Source organism: Pipistrellus kuhlii, unplaced genomic scaffold (genome assembly GCF_014108245.1).
Source record: "Pipistrellus kuhlii isolate mPipKuh1 unplaced genomic scaffold, mPipKuh1.p scaffold_m20_p_1, whole genome shotgun sequence".
NCBI classification, from domain to species: Eukaryota; Metazoa; Chordata; class Mammalia; order Chiroptera; family Vespertilionidae; genus Pipistrellus; species Pipistrellus kuhlii.
The window spans coordinates 81,061,904-81,087,119 of record NW_023425404.1 but is presented as its reverse complement, the minus strand read 5'-3'; positions in this window follow the sequence as shown (position 1 = coordinate 81,087,119).

Genomic DNA, 25,216 nt, shown 5'->3' with positions numbered 1-25,216 from the left:
TTCACTTAACAATGTAAAATATATTTTTTGCAAATTAATAGCTAATTAAAATATTTAATTTACCTGGTTAATGGGATTTTTGCTCCTGAACCTCAGTGCACAGTGTCTGCACATCAGGGCTGTAAGACGTTACCTTCATTTTCACACAGGCTTGCAAGTTGTCATCTGTGAGGCGTGATCGATGTTTGTTTTTATAGTTCATGTTGGAAAGACCTGCTCACATACATATGTGGAGCCGAAGATCGACAGGACTCCAAATGCATACTTTTTCTATGAACAAATTTGTCCTGTTTGGGAAGGTTTTCAATGTCACTCCATTTAAGATTCTGAGCCAGAATGGCCTTCTGACGGGCAACATTCTCAAGAGTAGTGGTCAAGCATTTGAACTTGGACACCCATATATCTTTGTCGGCTATATTAGCCAGTTCCATCTCAAGATCAGGTTGACTTACACCTGCAAATGCAGTCATATTCAATAGGGATGGATCAATCGCCAGGGGAGTGACAGGGAAGGATAATGTGGTTTTTTCCTCTCTGAACTCACAGAATCATTTCCCAAATGAACTTTGCATTGTGGTGATTGCAGACTTCAAATATTCCACATTTATTGTATCATGACTTTGTTTGAACTCTCTCAAAGAAGGAAAGTGAGACAGTGTACCTCTCTGTAAATCTTTGACAAACACTGTCAACTTGCGCTCGAATGCCAAAACCTCCTCCAGCATGTGCAGGGCTGTGCCTCCTTTCCCCTTAAGGGTTGTATTTAGTGTGTTTAGATGTGCTATCATGTCTACCATAAAATGTAATTTTTCCAGCCACTCTGGTTGTTCCATCTCAGCAAAGGTGAGCTCTTTGCTGGCCAGGAAAGTTTTTACTTCTTCCAAACATGCGACAAAGTGCTTTAGCACCTCGCCTCTGGACAGCCACCGGACCTTGTTGTGGAGCATGAGGTCAGAATATATGGTTTCCACCTTATCCAATAGCAAACGGAACTGGCAGTGGTTTAAACCCTTTGCCATTATCTTATTAACAATCTGAATGACCACATCCATCACTTTTTAGATTATCCACATTTGTAGATATGGCATTAATTTATTTTCCATTGATTTTTAGTGATAGTGGAAGGAGGCTGGGCCAGGACAGGGACGCTGTGGTTGCCTAGCGATGCTAAGTCGCCCACAACTTGCCACACAGAGCGCTGAGAGTGCCGGAGGCGGGCGGAGGTAAGTGATACAGCTCCCGGCCCGCCCCCTGCTATCGGCCCTGCTAGTGTCGGCCCTGCTGGGAGCTGCAGCAATACTTCAAAAGAGCCGGATGCGGCTCTGGAGCCGCAGGTTGCTGACACCTGCCTAGGGCATTTCCTCATTGTTATTCTTATCATGTTAATCATCAACTGTTAATTATGTTAACTATCCTGTATTCATCTATGTAAAAGAAGCATATGTTCATCATTTCACTTTTTATACTATCCCAGAGGTTTTCCCCTCTCTTTGCTTTCTCCCAAACCCCTAATCTATCACCAATGAATTTCATATAACCCACTTACGTATTTTTCTTTTAATGGTAATTTATAAAAACAAGATATGAACTCCCCATTCTCTGGAGCATTATCTTAATTCGTCAAGGTTCTGCTTCCCTGCATATGTCTATAGTTTGGCTCAAATAAACTCACAGAAATTCTTTACAGGTTTCAATGTTTGTTTTTTTACATTAACATTACTTGGTGTACTCACTGCAGGATTCCAAAGCTCACCCAAGACCATCCCTTGGACTCTGAATCAGTGCTAGGATCCAGCAAAGGGATCCCTGAGCCTGCCAATTCTCTGCCCATTGGGTGAACCTTGGTGAGTTGTCTTTTGGATCCAGGACCTTCCCTTGCTTTGATAGAGGATCTGACTTCATTTGAGTGATGGGGGAAATATTTTGGGGGGCTAGCAATCTGAATCTGTGCCAGTAACCTACAGTACATTCTTGATAGCCTATAATGAAGTCACTGCCCCTTTCTGCACAATCTGGTCTAGCAACACTTGTTTTCCTAATTACTCTCAATTTCCATAAAAAATACAGCTTAACTAGAGGGGAGGTCACTGACACCACCCAGACCAGGCATTTAGATACAATCTAACTTCTCCATTCTAACTGACTCAGGAAAGGCTGTGGAAGCCCACCACAAAAAGCCTGCTAGTTAGGAAACAGATAGAAAACAAAGAAACCAAACGGTATAAAGAGAAAGCTTCCTCCATATTGGCTTGCTCAGGATTTGGAGAACTGACCCACTGAGTCACTGTACTATTATATGTGAAACATCTGAAAATAAATGGTTTTATCCTGGACCTCCAAGTACTCCTATGTATTTTTCAGTCGCCTGGTAAACTCTGTAACATGAGCTGTGTTTTAAATGCTCGAGGTGGAACCAGAGTTGCCAGAACCCAGGCTAAGGCAGGATGGGAGGAAAAAATGGGTGGTTGGTTTTGATTATGGCTTTTCAATTGGAATTGCTGAGAGTTTGAGCAAAAAATCTTCACCATATAAATGAACTGAACTCATTCATCTCTGAATATAAAGGGGGAAATCCTCCTTCCAGTCTGATTCTGGGGTGTTCTTAGGTGACTAAATCTTTGTGGAGGTGTCAGAAATGCAGAAACCCCATAGGGAAGTCCCAACACAGCTGTTATTAACTAAATGGCTCATCTAAGGGGCCACCATTGAGAAGGCTATAAGGCTAATTCCAATGTAACCCTTATATTTGGGGGAATGAGGGGACTAGCAATCTGAATCTATGCCAGCAAGCCCAGTTTACATTCTTGATAACCTATAATTAAGTCACTGCCTCTTTCCCAGAAACTGGTCTTGCAAGACCTGTTACCAAAATGCTCACATTTTTCAGAGGACATAAACTATGAACACTGCACAGCCCCACAGAGGGATTATTAACACTGGTGCCAGGCCAGACCATTAGATAGGGTCCCAAGACCCCCAACACCTGGGGCCTTTTTTGAAAAGCCCTCCAAAGGACCAGAAGCATAATCCATATTTGGGAAACAGACCCCAGAAAAATATAAAAGAGAAGCTCCCTGCATGTTACTTAGCTCAGACTTGGGAAATTATCCTTCTGAGTCTGCCGGCATAATAAACTATGTAACTCTGATCTTCTGCAACATCTGGTTCTCTGGACCAGGAAGCAGAACTACACTGGTCTTTTGGCCTCTAGTGAGTGGACTGGGTTTGGGGTTCTGGGGGGCACAGGATAGTCCTCTGGGAGGCACACCCTGCTGATTTTAGCAGAATTGAACTGGGGTACTCCAGGCACTCCCAGACCTCAGCCTAGAACCCAGCCAACATCTGGAAAAAGTGGGCAGACATCTCTGGACCTGTCAATAGAAAGGGTAAGGTAGGATCCCCACATAATTAGGCCCACTCTGAGAGAGTGGAAGGGGAGCTTGGTCACCTCCCGGGAAGTCATATGAAGGTAAATTGGTTAGGAATCGGGTGGACTGTTTAAACTCTGAGTGAATGTCTGGTCAAAGTGTGAGTGTGGAAGGAGAGGACCTGCCTCTCTTATCCTTTGTGTGGCTCCATGACCTTAGTTACAGAGTCTGAGTGGGCCCTAACCTGCAGTTCTGTCATAAGGCATAATGGTGACTCACCCCACATGGAGGTGACCAGGCCCGGGGTTTATGCAGGTGCACCTTAGCTAAGACTAATCTAAGCTCCCAAGAGACACAGCCAGGCAGGCATCTGAGTGGATCTGTGTAAACAGGTCACCCCCCTCCCTTGTCTGTCTCTCACCACTGATCATCATGGGGTTGGAACAAAGTAAACCTACTGAACTCAATGGTGTGTTGAAAAATTTAAAAAAAAGGGTTTCAATGGGGGTTATGCTATTAAAATGGATCGCAAAATATTAAGAAAATTCTGTGAATTAGAATGGCCAGCCTTCAGGTTCGGCTGGCTCTTGGAAGGCTCTTTAGATGAAGGACTGGTCAGGGTGGACTGGAATGTAGTCACAGGGGACCCTGGACTCCCAGATCAGTTTCCCTATATAGACAGGTGGTTAGAAATTGCTCAAAGCTTGCCACCTTGTGTCCAGTTCTGCATGTGTAAGAAGGACAGAGAAAGGTTTTAGTAGCAGGAGAAAAGAAACAGGCCCTTCAGAACAGAACCCAACCCCCTATTCTGTAAGACCTCCTGAGGAAATCCCACCAGTTTTACCACCTCCATATGTGCCGCAAGTGGCAACAAGTGCTCCCCACACTGGTCTGGAAAGTCTGGAAAGTCTAGAACAGTGGTTCTCAATCTTTCTAATGCCGTGACCCTTTAATACAGTTCCTCATGTTGTGGTGACCCCCAACCATAAAATTATTTTCGTTACTACTTCATAATTGTAATTTTGCTACTGTTATGAATCATAATGTAAATATCTGTGTTTTCCAATGGTCTTAGGTGACCCGGTTGCCACCCACAGGTTGAGAACCACTAGCAGGGTCGCCTAAGACCATTGGAAAACACAGATATTTACATTATGATTCATAACAGTAGCAAAATTATAGTTATGAAGTAGCAATGAAAATAATTTTATGGTTGGGGGTCACCACAACATGAGTAACTGTATTAAAAAGGGTCATGGCATTAGGAAGGCTGAGAACCACTGGTCTAAAAACACTGCCCTACTTCGTTTCTCCTCAACCAGACTCTCTCTTTTATTTCTTCTTCTTGCTTAATTGCTATGGCTAGCTCTTCCAGTATTATAGGAGTGGTGAAAGTGGGAATCCCTGTCTTGTTCCCATTCTTAGGTGAAATGATTTTGCCCATTGAGTATGATGTTAGCTATAGGTTTGTTGTATAAAACTTTTATTATATAGAAGTATGGTGCCTCTATTCCCACTTTGCTGAGAGTTTTTATTAAGAAGGGGTGTTGGATTTTGTCAAATGCTTTTTCTGAATCAATCGATATGACTATGTGATTTTTATCTCTTAATTTGTTTATGTGATGTGTCACATTTATTGATTTGCAGATATTGTACCATCCTTGCATCCCTGGGATAAATCCTACTTGGTCATGGTGATACATCTTTCTAATGTATTGCTGGATCCGATTTGCTATAAATTTGTTGAGGATTTTGGCATCTATGTTCATTAGGGATACTGGCCTGTAATTCTCTTTCTTTGTGTTGTCTTTATCTGGTTTTGGTATTAATATAATGTTGACTTCATGGAATGAGCTTGGAAGTGTTCCCTCATCTTGATTTTTTTTTTTTTAATAATCTGAGTATTATAGGTTTTAATTCTTCTCTGAATGTTTGGTAAAACTCCCCAGTGAAGACACCTGGCCCTAAGCTTTTGTTTATTGGAAACTTTTTTATGACTGCTTTAATTTTCTCCATAATTATCAGCCTATTGATATTTTTAGATTCTTCCTGATTGAGTTTTGGAAGGTTGTATTTTTCTAGAAATTTGTCCGTTTCCTCTAGCTTGTCTAGTTTGTTGGAATAGAGTTGTTAATAGTACTTTTTAACCTTTTTATTTTTATGGGATCTGTTGTTTTTTTGCCTCTTTCATTCCTGATTTTGTTTATTTGGGTCTTTTCTCTTTGCTTCTGGGTGAGCCTGGCTAGAGGTTCATCAATCTTTATTTAAAAATATATTTTATTGATATTTTACAGAGGGGACGGGAGAGGGATAGAGAGTTAGAAACATCAATGAGACAGAAACATTCATCATCTGCCTCCTGCACTCTCCCTACTGGGTATGTGCCCACAACCAAGGTACATGATCTTGATCAGAATAAAACCTGGAACCCTTAAGTCTGCAGGCTGATGCTCTATCCACTGAGCAAAACTGGTTTGGGTGGTCCATCAATCTTATTTAACCTTTCAAAGAACCAGCTCTTGGTTTTATTAATCTTTTGAATTTTTTTTCCATCTCTATTTTATTTATTTTTCTCTGATCTTTATTATCTCATTCCTTCTTCTCACCCTGGGTTTTTATTGTTGCTCCCTTTCTAATTCTTTAAGTTATAGAGTTAAATAATTTATTACCATTTTTTCTTGTTTTTGAAATAGACCTATAAAGCTATAAACTTGGGAAGCATATATTGATTTGGAAGTTAGAAGCTTCTAAGAAAAAGCATAGAAAAAAAGTTATTTCAAAAAGATGTAAATTAATAAGACATTTTAAAGACTGTCTCAGAACTATTCTGAAGTTAATAAGTGCCTACACCCCACTTTCCTTCCTGTAGCAAGCATGCCTCTGATTTATCTCCATAGGAAAAAAAAACAAAACAGTAGGTGGCCAGGCCATTACTGAATTTCCCAGAGCAAACAGGATGTGGGGGTTGAGACAGAAGGTGGTCTGAGTGGTTCACGTGGCCTGTGGCACATGTCCTAAGAAAATTCCCTTAGACAAAGGGAGATAAAGACAAGTAGAAAAGGCCCCAGCCCATCTTTTTAAATAGTCCATTAGAATAATGCTAAGATTCTATTCTGACATATGCCAAAAGAATTTCTTCACTGATACTGCCCCTAGGGCAATGGAAGCTAAAGAGAAAATAAACAAATGGGACTACATCAAAATAAAAAGCTTTTTTACAGCAAAAGAAACTATCAACAAAACAACAAGAAAGCCCATTGTATGGGAGAACATATTTGCAAACATTATCACTGATAAAGGTTTAATCTCCAACATCTACAGAGAGCTTATACAACTAAATAAAAGGAAGATAAATGATCCAATTAAAAAATGGGCAATGGACCTAAATAGAATATTTTCAAAAGAAGACAGAAGGAAGGCCAAGAGGCACATGAAAACATGCTCAAAGTCACTAATTATCTGAGAGATGCAAATCAAAACAACAATGCGGTACCATCTCACACCTGTCAGAATGGCTAACATCAACAAATCAACAAACAACAAGTGTTGGCGAGGTTGCGGAGAAAAAGGAACCCTCGTGCACTAGTGTGAATGCAGACTGGTACAACCACTGTGGAGAAAAGTATGGAGTTTCCTCAAAAAACTGAAAATGGAACTCCCATTTGACACAGTAATCCTACTCCTAGGAATATATCCTAAGAAACCAGAAACACCAATCAGAAAGGATATATGCACCCCTATGTTTATAGCAGCACAATTTACAATAGCTAGGATTTGAAAACAGCCTAGATGCCCATCAGCAGATGATTGGATAAAAAAACTATGATAAATCTACACAATGGAATACTATGCTGCCATAAAAAAGAAGGAATTCTTATCATTTGCAGCAACCTGGATGGAATTGAAGAACATCATGCTGAGTGAAATAAGCTAGTCAATGAAAGAGAAACACCACATGACCTCACTCATTTATGGATAATAAAGAACATTATAAACTGATGAACAACAAGACAGATACAGAGACAGTAAAGCAACAGACTGTCAAATTACAGCGGGGAGGGTAGGGAGATATGGGGGAGATAAGAGATCAACCGAAGGACTTGTATGCATGCATATAAGCAAAACCAATGGACGAAAAACTCTGGGGAGGGAGGGCATGAATGGGAGTGGGGGGCAGTCAATGGTAAGATATGTATACATATAATACCTTAATAAAAAAAAAAGAAGAAGAATGCTGAGATTTTAGAGGGGGATAATTCCCAAAATGGGGATAAAAGACATTGCTTTGGTGGTTTTAAATGCCAAACATTCTGGGGTATAAACTTTTAGTATATTGTGTGTGCCTGTATAAGTGTTAATGTTTTGTGTCTCTTTGTTGTTTGTTTAATTTGTTTAAAGAAGAGGCAAGTCTCACTTTGGGGAAGCCCAGTTATATGTGGTGAGGTTGAAAATGTGAGAGAAATTGCAGGAATGTCTCAGTAGCTGCCAAGAATTTTTAATTTGAGGAGCTCTTTTTGCTCTCCCTCTCAGGCCTTCTGCACCACCAGGAACCAGCTCTTCTGGGTTTTAAAAGTAATTGGAGCAGTGGAAAAAAAAAAAAAAGTAGTTAAAACCCCTGCTGGAAGACCCACATGGCTTAGCTGACCAGCTAGACCCACTTTGGGGCCCACAAGTGTATATGTACACCCAAGTTAATGTCTATCTTTGGAATACTATTCTTAGGAAAAGAAAGGGGGATGATTTGAAGGTCAGCTATGGCTATCTAGGAAAGGGAACACCTGGCTGGCCCTGGTATGCTTCCAGCAAATGTAAAATTTCTAGACCCGGGAGCCCCAGTGAGACTCAGAATCTAAATAAAGCCTTCAATATTCAGCAAGACAAATAAGTAGGGCCTCAAATGAGAGAGTACTCTTAGCCAGACCCCGAGGAGCTGTTGGGTCAAGAAATATTAAAAATTACATTTTGTCACCAATAGTTGACCTAACATGTCAAGAAAACTACAAAGTTAAAGAAGTGAAAGAATAGACGTGCAAAAAAAGCTGTTAAAAAAGACTAGAAGGTCTATGTACATAAGAATAAGAAAGGTAGAAACAAAAAGCTAACATAATGTTCACAACTGTAGAACAAGTGCCCCAGGGAAGGGCTGGCTTAGAGGGCCGGAAACAAAAGCCACAGTAGTATCACCCAAACCTTAGCATGTTATTTCTAAGGAAAAATATGGCAATTTTGAATCCAAGCAGCTAGATGTCTTACGGGGCCTGGTGCCTTTCCCTCCAACCTTTCCTCTAGCTTCATATGCCTATACATAATTTTCCAAAGTCTTTGATAACTTAAAGGCTTTGGAGCATTGCTGGGTTAAGCAATAAACATCTAAATATTTTGAAGTAACAGAATACTGAAACATTAATTAATGTGAGTTTGCCTTTTAGGGAAAATATAAAGAGTAGATTTGAATCAATTAATGAATAAATCTTGTATTTTATTTGAAATATATCCTTAAAAATGTGAAAATATTACTAATCTAAGAAATGCTAAATATTTAACTTTCTACCTAAAAATTTGAGGCTTCTAAGAGTTAAAAGTTCTAACTAAGTTAGAAGAAATTATATGGTTATGATAATAGAATGCGTGAAGTATGGAAATTCAATTTTGAGGAAAATAATTCTTGTGTTTTCTTTGGAAAAATTAGTAATTTAAAATATATTTTAGTCTTTATGTTTATGTGTACCTGTATACTATGTGTGGTAAAATTTCAACCTAGGATATAATACTTCATTGGCCTGATTTAAAAAAAAAAGAAAAAGGATTAATTCTATAGTCTGGACCAAATTTTTAATATTAAAACCAGTTTAAGCTTAATGGATATATTTTAGAATAATTATAGAAAGTGTATAATATAATCTTTGGATTGTGTATACTTGACAGTCTTTCCAAGTTAAATTTCAAGACTTTAAACAAGAAATAGCTTTGGGACATTTCAAGGGCCCTGAAATGACTCAAGGGTTTATTCTCTCTTCTTAAAAGAAATATTTTTGAACTAAATTAGTCCAATTTAATATACTTAAAATATGTAGAAAACTTTGTCAAATAAAAATTAATAACTATGTTCTATTTATATACACATATTTTAAAATTAATGTTATAGAAATTTAGTCTAGTTCAGAATGGAACTTGCAAAAATTCAAATCTAAGTTCAAATACGAAACTCTCAGAAATAACATGTAACCAGTCAGGGACACCATGGAAGCCAAGAGTGATGATACCCTATTGGAGAATCTGTCGGCAATACTCTGGGTATTTGCATTTGACATACTGGAAGTTTATGAATTATTTTCAATGCTAAATACACTGTTTGAAATAAGCCATGTGTCCTGTTTTAAAATCTTACTTTATATACTGAAATTATATATTAAATCTAAAAATACACAAATTTTATATTATTCTCTATATTATTTTACAGTAACTGTTATTTACCAATAAATTATTGTCTTGGAATATTATATTTTATAGTAAAGCAAAGTTTTTATCAAATCTATAACCATGCCACTTTAAATTTTTTTTTTTTTAATTCATGGACAGCCATTGCTTTACTCTGATGCCTTTATAGATATAGCATTAGAAAAATCCTTCAAAAGAACTTTGACTTACTCTAAATTGCAGGCGTCTAAGCAGGTCATATCTTTGAACTGGATGAAAATTTGTAGAACTTCAAGAAATAACTAAATACAAAAACAACAACAACAATAAAAAAAACAAAAAACCTACCAGAAAATAATCAAGGTAAAAAAAAAAATCCATAGAACTAAATAAATTGAAAATAATTATTCTTATGACTCTGTTTAAAATATTATTAATTTTTAAATATTTTGTTTCCCAAATATAAGGAAAATTAAAAAACAGACATTCTGCTTTGTAGAAACTAACAAATTAATAACATCCATTTCATAATACTCTAGAAGACAAAACATTCAAAGACCTGGAGATTTTTGTCCATTGGAAATACATTAATGAAAGACTCTCCAGCAGTGTTAAAAAGACCTTCTTTATCAGATACCTAACCATGAATGGACATTTGCCCCCCGTCTCTGACACAAGCCTTCATCTCAAGGATGAGAATCTGCCGACTACAGAGAATGTAGACAGCCATCCCAAGGCATCAACAAGACCTGTATACTCACAAATTAATACTGCTCAAACCTTGTTCTTATATGGCCCAATTGTTATTAATTGAATGTATATAAAATAATTTTTATATTGCCATTATCCTCCTTATGGTTTTCTAGTAGAAACAGTATCTGTCTCCCTAGACCCCTTTCCCTAATAGACATGAAAAATTTAACCGGTTCATACTAATCTTTACCACCTACTAGACAGTGATATTCTAATTATCACTATGATAATAAAGTTAATGTTTAGTTGGCCACACACTGGTGGTCTTCTACTCTCAATATAAGCTTGGTGCATTGTTTAGACTATCTCTATATATAAAAGCCTACGTGACCTTTATGACCAAATGACACAAATGATCAGAATGGCTGGTCGACAAGTCGACCAGTCGATACAACATGTACCGACCACCAGGGGGTAGGCCCTCAATGCAAAAGCTGCCACCTGGTGGTTAGTGTGTTCCCACAGCCATCTTTCTGCAGTCAACCAACCGCCCATGGTCCCTCCCCTGGCTGGCCAGCCCCCATCGGCCCCTGGTGCTAAACCATTCATAGACAACCTGCTTCTGGGTTGAAGTTTCATACATAGCAAAGCAGCTTCCTCTCTGCAAGCTATTAAAAGTCAGCCCACCATCAGCCATGGCCCAGCTCACAAGCGAAGGGAAGGGTGAGGGAGGCAAGGAACTGTATGGTGGCAAGGTGCTGATGGTGGCATCACCATCTACCATCTGTTCCTTCGATGCCTGGCCTGGTGACTGTTGCCTCCTCTCTCTACCCCATTGGAGCCTTTGGGCCCTGGGCTGGGACAGGGAACCAGGGGTGGGTGGTGGCCCAGGGAGGCCAAGGGCCGGTTCCCATATTGGGCCAACTTCTTGCGGTATCTCTCCACTCCCCTCCCCCAGGCCAGCAGGCCTGATCGGCCCAGCCCTGATTGGCCTGGCACTGATCAGCCCTGATTGCTGGCCAGGCCTAGAGACCCCACTCATGCACAAATTTGTGCGCTGGGCCTCTAGTATCTATTATGAAGGACTTACCTTGGACAAACCTCTCAAAGAACACCTCCCTAATAATTCCCCTGGTAGAATTATATAGAAATCTTATCTAGATAAGTATTTTTGATGAATATTGTCCAAATATAGGAATGAATAACATTAACTGCCCAGTAAAAAATTAAAACTTCTGAATAATAGCAAATACTTGTTTCCCCTCAAATCCTTCCTTATGTAATATTAGACATTTTCTGTTTCTAATCAGTGTTACTGATTTATTATTGTTACTTTTGTTCCCAGTATGTAAATATTATACTAAATGCAGAAAAACAAAACTTGACAAATAACAAGAAGATTCTAATCATAATTGCTCAAAATTTAGAAATAATATAGAATACTTTTTAACATGGGAAGCCAAGCAGCCATGGGGGCAGGAGACCTCCCTCAGAAGGGGTGAAGGTTCAGGCCCCTGCAAAGTTGGGGGAGGGGGAGGGTCTGTGCCCCACCTATGTTGACTCCCAAGTTTTCTCCTGATGGCCCCCTCTGCGACTGTGCTTGTCTTAAGCTGTTCCTTCCTTGAGGAATCTTACCTGTCTTTGGCTAACTAGCCGTCCTCTGGGGCCAAGCTGGGTGATGTGAGGTTCAGTTCTGTCTCCTTGGGAGGATATGCCCCCGTGGCCTCCATGCCCAGCACCTGCCTTGGTATCCCCTCGCCTGCTGGCAAGGCCTTGGCACTGATCACATATCTTGGGGAACCCAGGTTTCTTCTCCAGCGATGGCCCAGCTCACACCACTGGGCGAGAGACATATCCATGGTACCAGCCACCATGATGCTTTAACCTCAACATGAACTGAAAACACAGGCAACAGCTATGGGCAACTGGACTGTGAGAAGAGGGTCCCTCTTCACCAAAAGGGAAAGAGGGGCCAATATAGAATGCTCAGGTTCCTTCCCAGGGGGCTCTCTACACAGTGGAAGGGATTAAAATCTATCATGTCCTTTTTAAATTGCTGCCAGACCTTCAAAGAATTGGTTTGTAAGTTTGTTGGGGATAATTGTACATTATGCCATTGCAATTTTAAAATATCAAGAGGTGTGTTACCTTTGTGTCCGAGCACCAAAAAATTGATTCCCAAGGGTGCGAGGTACTATTATAAGTAATGGGAGTAACACAAATCTTGGGAAAATTATAATGACATTGTAGAATAATATCATGTAAGGATATTCTTTGCTCTAAGCTATGGCAATTCCTTTTCAGATTGGCTGTCAATGTCTCTTTGTATAGACAACGTCTTAGTTACATTTTCTGCACCATTCCCAGGAGCAAGTAGTGATAGTCCTTTCCTTTGGTGTCCACACAAGCCCGAAACTTCTCTTTAATTTATACACAAAGAAACAGTCGTTTGATTTTGTGTTATACAGAAGGGAAGCTGGGTGGCAACCCCTGTGTAATTATACTTCCTTGCCCCACCCATGGTCCACCTGGATGACCAAGGTGTTTGGTACCATTGGTGACTACATTAGGTGGGGGGATCAGCTCATGTAAGGGTTCCAACGCATGAAGGGTTAGGGACATAAGTCCAAAATACTTCCCCCTTAGCCCCAGGTAATATTACTGTACAGCTGATGACTGCTACCGTGTTTCCCTGAAAATAAGACATCCTCCGAAAATAAGACCTAGCGCATGGAAAGATAAGACATCCCCTGAAAATAAGACCTAGCGCAACTTTGGGAGAAAAAGTTAATATAAGATACTGTCTTATTTTCGGGGAAACAGGGTGGCATGGCAGGAAAGACGTTCTCAGGTATTCTTGGGGTTCCGGTTACCTCACACTTTCTTCTTTTATTTGATGCAGAAAAAGCATTTGATAAAATCCAGTACCCTTTCTTGATAAAAACTCTCAGCAATGTGGGAATAGAAGGATCATACCTCAACATAATAAGAGCCATATATGACAAACCCTCAGCCAACATCATACTCAATGGGCAAACACTAAAACCATTTCTTCTAAGAACAGGAACAAGACAAGGATGCCTACTCTCACCACTCCTGTTCAATATAGCGCTGGAAGTACTTAACCAGTCATCTGTGATTGGACAAGAAGAATAAATAAAAGGCATCCAAATTGGAAAAGAAGAAGTAAAACTGTTCTTATTCATAGATGACATGATACTGTATATAGAAAATCCTAAAGACTCCATCATAAATTATTAGACTTAATAAATGAATTCAGTAAGGTAGCAGGATACAAAATCAATGCCAAGAAATCTATGACATTTCTATACACCAATAATAAACTTACAGAAAAAAAGACTAAAAAAGCAATTCCATTTACCATCGCACCAAAAAAAATTAAGATACATAGGAATAAACTTAACTAAGGAGGTAAAAGACCTATATGTAGAAAACTACATGACATTGAAAAAAAGGGATAGAGGAAGACATAAACAGATGGGAGAACATACCATGTTCATGGATTGATAGAATCAACATCATTAAAATGTCCATACTACCCAAAGCAATCTATAGCTTCAATGCACTCCCAATTAAAATATCAAAGGCATAGAAAGAACTCTCCAAAAATTCATCTGGAATAAAAAAAAAAAAAAAGACCCTGAATAGCCACAGCAATCTTGAGAAAGAAGAATAAAGTGGGAGGGATCTCAATACCATATTTCAAGCTGTATTACAAAGCCTCTGTTCTCAAAACAGTCTGGTACTGGCATACAAACAGACATATAGATCAATGGAATGGAATAGAGAATCCAGATATCGACCTAAACCACTATGCTCAATTAATATTTGACAAAGGAGGCATGAACATACAGCGGGGTCAAGACAGTCTCTTCAACAAATGGTGCTGGGAAAATTGGACAGATACATGCAAAAAAATGAAACTAGACCACAAACTTACACCATGCACAAAAATAAACTCAAAATTGATATAGGACTTAAACATAAGATGGGAAACCATAAAAATACTAGAGGAATCCACAGGCAGCAGTCTCAGACATATGCTGAAAGAGCGTCTTCACTGATACTGCTCCTAGGGCAATGAAAGCTAAAGAGAAAATAATAAAATGGGACTATATCAAAAATAAAAAGCTTTTTCACAGCAAAGGAAGCCATCAATAAAACAACATGAAAGCCCATTTCATGGGAAAACATATTTGCCAACAATATCAATGATAAGGGTTTAATCTCCAACATTTGCAGAGAACTCATACAACATAATAAAAAGAAGATAAACAACCCAATCAAAAAATGGGCAACTGATCTAAATAGACACATTTCGAAAGAAGACAGACGGAAGGCCAAGAGATATATGAAAAGCTACTCAAAGTCATTAATCATCAGAGAGATGCAAATCAAAACCACAATGTGGTACCACGTGACACCAGTCAAAATGGCTATCATCAACAAATCAGCAAACAATAAGTGTTGGTGAGGATGCGGAGAAAAAGGAACTCTTACACTGCTGATGGGAATGCAGACTAGTGCAGCCACTGTGGAGGGGAACAGTATGGAGTTTCCTTAAAAAAACTAAAAATGGAACTCCCATTTGACCCAGTGATCCCACTTCTAGGAATATATTCCAAGAAACTAGAAACATGAATCAGAAAGGATATATGCACCCCTATGTTCATAGCAGCACAATTTGCCATGCTAAGATTTGGAAACAGACTAAATTCCCATCAGCAGATGAGTGGATTAAAAACTGTTGTACATCTACACAATGGAATACTATACTGTGGCAAAAAAGGAGTTCCTACCATTTGCAACCACATGGATGGAGATGGAGAGCATTATGTTAAGTGAAATAAGCCAGGCAGAGAAAGATAAACAGCACATGATCTCACTTATTTGTGGAATATAATGAAAGGCATAGACTGATGAACAAGAACAGACCCAGAGACTGAGTAATGTCGATCAGAACCTCAAAGCTCTGGGACAGAGGGGGTCAGTGGGAGTAAGGGGAAGAGATCAACCAACTCGAGTGCATACATATGAGCCTAATCAGTGGACACAGATAACAAGGGGGTGGGGCATGCGTGAGGGATAGGGAGTATTGGGGAGATAAGGACACATGTGTAAAATAATAATAACAATAATAAAACAAAATAAAATAAAAAAGAAAGTGTATTTCCCTTTTAATGGTAATCTATAAAAACAAAGTATAAACTCCCCATTCTCCGGAGCATTATCTCAATTCATTAAGGTTCTGTTTCCTGGCATATGTCGACAATTTGGCTCAAATGAGCTCGCAAGAATTCTTTACAGGTTTCAGTGGTGTTTTATATTAACACATGACAGCATGCACATGTATGTGTATACATATCTTTGGTTATTATTGTTATACATTATAAAAAGCTGAAAAAGAATAAGTGGTTTAGGTACATGAGATATAAATGCTTTAATCTACTGGCCATATATTGACACAATACCTCTTACTGTCTATGTATCCTTTTTGTATGTGGTTGCATCTTAGATGATAAGTTCTCAAGGCTATGAGATCACATGTATGATTTTATTCCCTGCATCTTTGATGCTTCCCCAGAGGTGAATGGGTCTCTTATAAGTGCTTTTTGATGGGGATAAAACAAAGGATGAAATGTTTCTGGAAGCGGACATTCTGGAAACTGCCAGAGAAAGCTGTTCAGAGGTCAGAGGGTGACTATTCTTCTGTCTGAAAGGACTTTAAAGAAATCGTCTCTCTAGGGGGGATGATTCAGCACATCCCTGCCCTTAAGCCAGTCCAGATGCTTCCTTGAGGCTCTGCATGGGGAGGCATTATCAGTGTTACTACCTAAGAAGATTTCTGCTTGAAGCAACAGTTTGTATTTCTGTTGGCAGATAAAGCTAGAGAATGGCCAAGAAGGAATATGACATAAATTCAACAATTTAGTTCTGAAAAACCCGTGATTTCAAAGATGATTATTTCTTGTTAGAGCTTTGTTTTTCCTCCTTGGTTATAACAACTGGACTTCCCAGGGAATGTTTCTCCTTGCAAATTAAGGAAATTTTCAGAGCCAAATTTCAAGTCTTTCCCGAAAAGGAAAAAACAATAAAAGAATAGTAGGCATCACTTTGAATAGTAGACAGTAACACTACACAAAAAGATAACTATTCCTAACGAAGAAATGCTATTTTTGAAAATATGTTTTTTATTATAGAGGAAAATCTAACACTTTTATGGAATCTGTATTTGGAGGTTCTTAAAAACACAGTTTTAACGTTTAGAGGAGATGAGGATGAGACTATGTAGAGATCAGATTTATTTCTAAAGCAAGTTTGAAACAAAGCTAGAGATACAGATCAGACAGCCTTTGGCCCAGTTCGGCATCCTGGTGTAATAAACTTAAGCCAATTGCCCTTGACTTCTGGCCCTTTGTCACCCAGGGGAAGTTACATTTTAAGCTTCAGCTTCCTCTTTGGTCAGATGGGGTAATCACTCCAAACTCACCTCAAAAGCTGTGAGGATATGTAATTGGCCAATCAATTTGCCCATGTTGCCTGTCACTACTTGAGCCAATTAAGCAGCAACAAGGTTGAATGGTATAATATATCGATATTAGCATTTATTCCAATACTGTCAGTGTTATAGGAGAGCAGCAGGCCATCCACAAAAATCTGCTCTTCCTCTCCCCATAAGCCAGATGCTTATGTTGGGTAGAGAGAGGGACAAAGATTACTTGGGGAAGTAGGCAAAGGGTATGCCAAATGTGCACTTTACTGGAGATTTGCAAAGGCCTGCTGGTATGCAAAGGCTAAGCATCTTCAAAGGGCTAGCTATATGCAAAGTGCTGGTGGCTCTGGTTTCTGCAACTAGGTTGTTATTCTTTCCATGATAATTGGCAGCTCCCTGATGCGGAGGATGAGCTGCATTTCCAGGTGAGCTCCCAGATCCTGTGTAACTCCCAGCCAGGTTAGAATGTACCTTCTTTAATCAGAACAAAACAATCATGGTTAACAGAGCATGATTAATATTTCTTACAATTATAGCCGGTCCCCAACATTCTATTTCTGCCCCTATCAGATACATTAAATAGGATAATAATAATAATAGCTAATATTTTTTGAGAGCTTACTATGTGTGGAGCACTTTATTAAGGACTTAACACATATTCTGTCATTAATGCTCACAACAAACTCTGAGGCAAAAACCACTTTTCTTCATCGTCTTACAGATAGAGAGACTGAGGCACAAAGAGATTAAGTTACTTCCTGGAGGTCTCACAGCTAGTAAGAGATGGAACCAGTGGTCAAACCCCAGTGGTCTGGCTTCAGGACTGTGTGCCTAGACACCATGCTTTATCTCCTTCCCAGATGTGAATGGAAATATCTAACAATATCTGGCACATAGTATGTATTCAATTTTAATTGGATTTGAATAATTCATGGACAAGCCTAGCATTTCTATACAACACAGATACCTTACAAGCTCAGTATCAATAATAACTGTATTATTAACATGGTCAATGAAAAATACTTCAACAAAAAGAATACATCATTAACAAAATCATGCTTTTCCACCTGGACTAAAATAAATTTATAATTAACTTTTAAATGATAAAGTTACCTTTTGCTGGGCATCAGATAGTATTTCTTTCTGATAGCTTGATTGTCAACTTCTGTATTACTTACCACACCTTCCAGTTAACAGAATTATCTCAGTAAATAATTATCTTCAATTATATATGCATTCTGAGTATCCTGTTGGCTATTTATGAGTAGAACCATTTATCCCTCTTTTGTTTGTTTGTTTTTTGTTAATCCTCACCTGAAAAAGGATATATTTCCATTGACTTTTTTTTAAGAGAGAGTGAAAGGGAGGAGGAGAGACACAGAGAGAGGAACATCCATGTGAGAGAGATACATTGATTGGTTGCCTCCCACAAATGCCCTAATCAGGGATCGGGGGGAGGGGGGGTGGTCAAGCCTGCAACTGAGGTACATGCCCTTGACCATAATCAAACTCAGGACCCTTCAGTTCTCAGGCCAAAACAGCCAAACCGGCTAAGGCTGTTCATCCTTTTTTAAACTTCCATTTGTTTTTGTCCCCTATATATAGGACACCAAGCTAGGTCAATCTTAAAAAGATGGAGAAGATAAGACATGCCCAATGAGAAGCTTACATTTTACTGACATAGTTAAAAAGCCTATGTACTAAAATGTGCCTCCTCGATAAGTTAACCTGCTCAGAGGGGCTTCTGCACTGTGTGACTTGCCCTCTTAGAAAGGTCCTTTGACTGCAATCAAGAGTCTTTTAGTTCAGGTTCTTTCTAAGGATACTAGCTCTTTTCTCTTGAAACTTTTTGTAAAGATAGCAGAAGGGATAGTTGAGTTGATAGAGAAGCTCCTGTTATTTTGTTAAGTCCAGTCATTATTATCTACAATGTGCAGGGCATTTTAGATTCAATAATAACAAAACAAACAGAGCTCCTGTCCTCCAGGAGCCTTTAGTCTAGGCAAGGATCATCAAACTATGGGCCCTCTCCCTGCTTTTGTAAGTGAAGTCTTATTAGAGCACAGCCACACCCGTTCATTGAAGGATTGTCTGTGGCTGCTTTGGGGCACAACAGCAGAGTTAAGTAGTTGCAACTGAGACTGTGCGGCCCCAATGCCTCAAACGTTTCCTATCTGGCCTTTTGCAGGAAAAGCTTGGCAACCCTTGTCTGGAAGAAGAACCCTATGAAAAGGATTATATAACTGGTAAATCATGTAACTCAGATGTTAAATAAGCAGGAGTATTCTCTACAACCACAATACACTCTTTTTTAAGATTTATTCAGTGGGGGAAGTTATTCTCCTGTTGCTGGATTAAAACTTGAGCAGTCCCATGACTATTTAAAAGTTTTCTTAAATAACATAATTTCTACAGTAATTTTAAGTTGTAAAACATGGTCCCCATTCTAGGTGCCCAATTCCATCTGAAAACTTCCAACTTCATTCAGAGTTGTTGTAATTCCCCTCCTGCCTGTTGCCTGCCTCATGGGAAATGGTTTCTTCTGCCTCTCTCCTTCAGCTTTCATTATTGTGAGTCTGGTGCAGCGTAAGTGTGGGAGTGAGGAGGCTATGTCACAGGAGTAGGAAAGTTTTACTTAACTAGCACTGTCATAATACCACATACTAGTGCTTTCCGAAATTGGCAATTGTTGTAAGCTCTTTATCTTGTGGGACACTTTTATGAGTTATTTAAGACCTCATTCACCCCACAAAGATATCTTACCTGGGTGGATGTTTCTCTGGTTCAGCTGGTCATTTACTTTTTTGCAGCCCCTAAAATAACTTCTTCTAAGTTGATATTTCTCTCTTGCTCTTGCTCATGGCCCATATCAGGTTCATGGTAAGCCCCTCATTTTGTCTGTCCTGACAAACTCCAGATATGCGAACCAATACCAAAGTCTTTACTTGTTTTGATCCGCCCTTTAGCATCTGGCCAAGCTGTCTCATCTAGTTAGAGTTCTTAATAGAGAGTCAGATGCCAATCTAGTCTTTTGCATCCTCTCACCCCCAGTCCAGTAACACATATTAAAGTCTCTGAGTACTTGTGTGGGCCACCTGCTTTCAACTCAAGGTGATGAGGGCATATCCTCACCTTTCTGGCTTTGAAGGGAGGGTCTCCTAGTATAGCTCTCTTCATAAAAATTGTTTTCACAAATCCTTCCTCTTCAAATCCATTTTTGACTTATTCAATAGCCTCAAAGTAAGAAAGGGATTTGAGAGTTTAACCAGTTAATTCTTTTTGCGAATCCTACGAAGATGTCTATTTCACTTGGACAATGATGTTTAATATATGTTGGTGACTCAGTCAAAACTTCTAACTTAATATACTATGTAATTGAATTGAAGGAATTTGGACCAAACAAAAAACAGATAAGTTATGGTGAGGTTGGATCCAGATCTGAGTCAAATTTCTAAAATGAAGAGAAATAACACTAAGTTCCCATCACTGTGAGAAGGGGGCTTGACACATTTGTACTCACTTATCAAAGAATGGAGTGACTTCATTCGTTTAGATGACTTGGGAATATACATTCAATAGAATTTACAATGAATTATTTATTGAAGACAGAATTTTAAGTCTGGATGGAGCCAGTTTCATTTTTTAAAATTCCCTGTGGCCACAGTATGAAGAATGAATTGAGGGGATGATATTGGAGACTGGGAGAGGCTGTTATGGTAATCCAAGTGAGAAATTATTAAAAAAGTAAATTATTTGCTTTGACATTGGAATAGAAATGAGAAGACAATGTTCAAGACAGTTATAAGGCAATATTTCCAGTAATTGATAATATAATAGATTGTATGTTGAGTAAGAAGATAAAAGGTTATTTCAAGTTTCTGCCTTATGCACCTGGAAGAACTTTAAACCTACCTTCTGAGATTTGAAAGAACATATTTATGGAGAAAAGGTGCCTATTTCTTTGATGGCCAAGGAAGGAAACTATAATAAAAAATAAAAAAAAGGCAGAAAAAAGATCTTGAGATGGATTAGACTAGGCTAGCTAAAGGGAAAAACTTCTGAGTAAGGCTTTAGTTCTAAACTGGAGTCTATATTAATTCTTCATACAAACAATTGTCTATTTGAATATGGTTGCTTAATCTTTACTGTAGAAAACAACATTACTGTGGCACTTGTTAGATTAATATTAATACTATTAATCTTATAAGAAGGAGCCTGTGAAAATGACGTTAAAAATCACTGGTAAAGAAAGATGCTATATTAATCCTTCCACTGAAATTCTCTTGCTTTGCTATCCACCCCTATATTCTATTGCATCTGTATACTCATTCCTCCTTTTATATTTAACTTGAATTCTAGTTCTGGTAGAAGACTGTATATCATTAAGGCCCCCCCAAACACCAATCCCACAGAAAAAGCACATGACCGAGGACAGCCAATTGGAATACCCCGGCCATCTTGTACCCAGTGATTGGTTCATGAATAAATATGTCTCAAGCAGCACCAATCAGATAATTCTCTTTGATTGCTCTAAGGATATTGGGAGAGAACAGCTGTCTTTCTGCTGGACTTCCTAAACACTAAGTGGGAGAGGTTGTGGTTGCCAGGTGCCATTTTGCTTCTTCTACTGAGACCTTAAATCAAATTGCACTTCTGGATTTCCCAGTTATGCTATCCAATATACACCAGCTTCCCCACCTTTTAGAACTTTCCTAATACAGTTTGAATTTTATTTCACTTGCAAGCAAAAGAGGTCTGAACACTTCTCTAGTGTCCTAGACAAAGTCACCGACCCTCTCATTTATGCCCCTACTGCTATATTGAGATAGTGCATGCCATACACTTCACCATTTTAAGTATAATTCAGTGGATTTTAGTATATTCATAGAGTTGTATCACTATCACCACTATCTAATTTTATAACAGTTTAATATTAGCATACATATTAGCAGTAACTCTCCATTACCTTCCCTGGCAACTACTAATTTACTGTATGTCTCTAGAGTGCCTATTCTAGATATTTCATAAAAATGAAATTATACAACATGTACCATTTGTGTCTGGCTTATTTCATTTAGCATGACGTTTTCAAAGTTCATCCATGTTGTAGCATTGCATTATTACATCATTCCTTTTTATAAAAAGTAATTTTTCACATTTGGTTATTCATTTATTGGTTGACATATATCTGGGTTGTTTCTACTATTTGGCTATTATTAATAATGTTCTATGAATATTTGTATACAAGTTTTTTTTTTATAGACATATGTTTTCAATTCACTTAGGTATATATCTAGGATTGGAGTTGCCAAGTCATGTTGGTAACTCTATGTTTAACCTTTTCAGGATCTGCCAAACTATTTTCCAAAGAGGCTGTACCATTTTACAAGAAATGTATGAGGATTCATATTTCTCCACATTCTCATCCTAGTGGCTATGAAGTGGTACCTCATTGTGATTTTGATTTGCATTTTCCTAATGGTTAATGATGTTGACCATCTTTTCATGTGCTATTGACCATTTATAAAATGTTTTTTGAAAAATGCCTATTTTAATTCTTTGCCTATTTTTAATTTGGGCTATTTGTCTTTCTATTGTTGGATTGAAATAATTCTTCATATATTCTGAATATAATTCTTTTATGAGATATATGATATAAAAATATGTTCTCCTACTCTGTAGGTTGCTTTTTTTTTCCTTCACTTTCCTTATGGTATTATATGAAGGACAAAAGTTTTAATTTTTAATGAGGTCTAATTAATTTTTTTGTCACATGTGTTTTTGGTGATATATTTAAGAAACCATTGCCTAATATAATATCATAAATATTTACACTTATGCCTTCTTCTAAACATTTTATAGTTTTAGGTCTATGATTTATTTATTTATTTATTTATTTATTTATTTAAATAAATCTTTATTGTTCAGATTATTACAAATGTGATCCTCTTCCCCCCCTCAATTGCTCCCCTTCACCAGGTTCCCACCCCACCCTCTGTCCTTTCCCCATCCCCCATTGTCCTCATCCATAGGTGCACAGTTTTTGTTCAGTCTCTTCCTGCACCCCCACTCCCCTTTTCCCTGAGAATCGTCAGTCCACTCACCTTCCATACCTCTGATTCTATTATATTCACCAGTTAATATTGTTCAACAGATTTTTAAATTCCCTTGGTTTTTAGATTCACTTGTTGATAGCTACGTATTTGTTGATCATAATTTTTATCTTTATCTTCTTCCTCCTCCTAAATAACCTCCTTCAGCAATTCATATAATTCTGGTTTGGTGGTGATGAACTCTTTTAGCTTTTTTTTATTTGTGAAGCTTTTTATCTGTCCTTTGATTCTGAGTGATAGCTTTGCTGGGTAGATTATTTTTGGCTGTAGGTTCTTGTTATTCATCACCTTGAATATTTCTTGCCATTCCCGTCTGGCCTGCATGGTTTCTGTTGAGAAATCAGCTGACAATCTTATGGGTGCTCCTTTATAGGTCACTACCTGCTTTTCTCTTGCTGCTTTTAATATTCTCTCTTTGTCTTTTGCTCTTGGAATTTTAATTATGATATGTCTTGGTGTGGTCCTCCTTGGATTCCTTTTGTTTGGGGTTCTGCGGGCTTCCTGGACTTGCAAGTCTATTTCTTTCCCCAGGTGGGGGAAGTTTTCTGTCACTATTTCTTCTAGTACTCTTTCAGTATCTTGCTCTCTCTCTTCTGGAATCCCCATAATTCTGATGTTGGTTCGCTTGAAATTATCCCAGAGGTTTCTTACACTATCTTCAACTTTCTGGATTCTCTTATCTTCTCCCTTCTGCAGAGGAGTGTCCTCTGGCTTTTTGTGTTCTAAATCTTTGTCTTGATTCTTGCGATCTTCCAGTCTGTTTTTAGGACTTTGTATAATATTTTTTATTTCAGACAATGTTTTCTTCATTTCTTGTTGATCCCTTATTATTTCTAGTTGCTCCCTTTTCATATCCTCATAGGTCTCATTTATTTTATCGGCCTTTTTTAGGATATTGTTGAATAACCTTATAACTGTAGTTTTGAACTCAATGTCCAATCTTTTCTTTTCCTCCATCTCCTTCCTTTGTGTCCTTCTTCTTGTCTGCATTTTAGTTGTTTCCCTGATTTGATGGAAAAGCTTTGTGTGCTAGGTGTTCTGGTAGAGCCCAGTAGCACAGCCTTCCCAGTTACCTGTGGTGGACAGTCTTGGTGTAGCCCTTTGTGGGCTGTGAGTGCAGTCTTGTTGTTAAGCCTTGCTTATTGTTGGTATCACTGGGAAGCGTTGATCTCCAAGCCAATTGGCTGTGAGGATCAGCAGTGTCTCAGCTAGGAGGGTTTCCATACTCTGCTTGAATAGGGCGGGGTCTCGGGGTGGGGCAGACAATCTTTGGTTCCCTGTCAGTCTCGCCTTAGAAAAGTCCTGTTCATGGAGAGTTTTGGAAGATTGGTTGCAGGCAGGCGCACCTCTTTGGTAAAGGCGCAGACAAGCTTTGGATTCCTGCAAGTCCCTCCTTAGAGAAAGCCAGCCTCTGGGAGAGCTTCTGTGCTCAGCCACAGGTAGGGCGGAGTCTCGGGTTGGTGCAGACAAACTTTCTTTTCCCTTTGGCTCCTCCCCAAGTCCCGCAGTAATGGCCTCTGGCTTCACACACCTCCAAGAGATCTCTGCCCACTGCCTGACAGTCTGGCCTCTCCCTGTCTGGGGCCGTTTATCAGAGCAATAGGGTGATTCTGTTTTCCTCTCGGACAAGAAAGCCAGCTGAGTTAGGTGTTCGCCCTCTCCGTGCCAGGAGTAAGCCAGTAGCGAGCTTAGCCCGGCCCGCCCTCTCTGCGTGCAGGGAGTAAGCCAGCAGCAATCTCGGTCCAGCCCTTCCTCTCCGCACCGGGATTAAGCCAGTGCCTTTTCGTGCACACAGTTCTCCGTACCTTCACAGTTCCTGAGGTTCAGCGTGCCTTCTCTCTCCTTCCCAGATGGCAGAGCCTCCTCTCAGCCAGCCGTCTGGCGCTTCAGGGCAATGCCTCCCCTGTTTTTCAGTTCTAAATTCAAATTTGTTGTGGTAGGCTGCATTTGAGTGTCTACCCTATGCCGCCATCTTGGTTTCTCCCTATGATTTATTTTTGAGTCAATTTTTCTACTCTTCTACTGCATTTTGTGTCTTCCTCTTTTTACACTTGACCAATTGCACTATGATTTGTGGTACACATTCATCCAAAGGTGTTTTTTTTTTAATG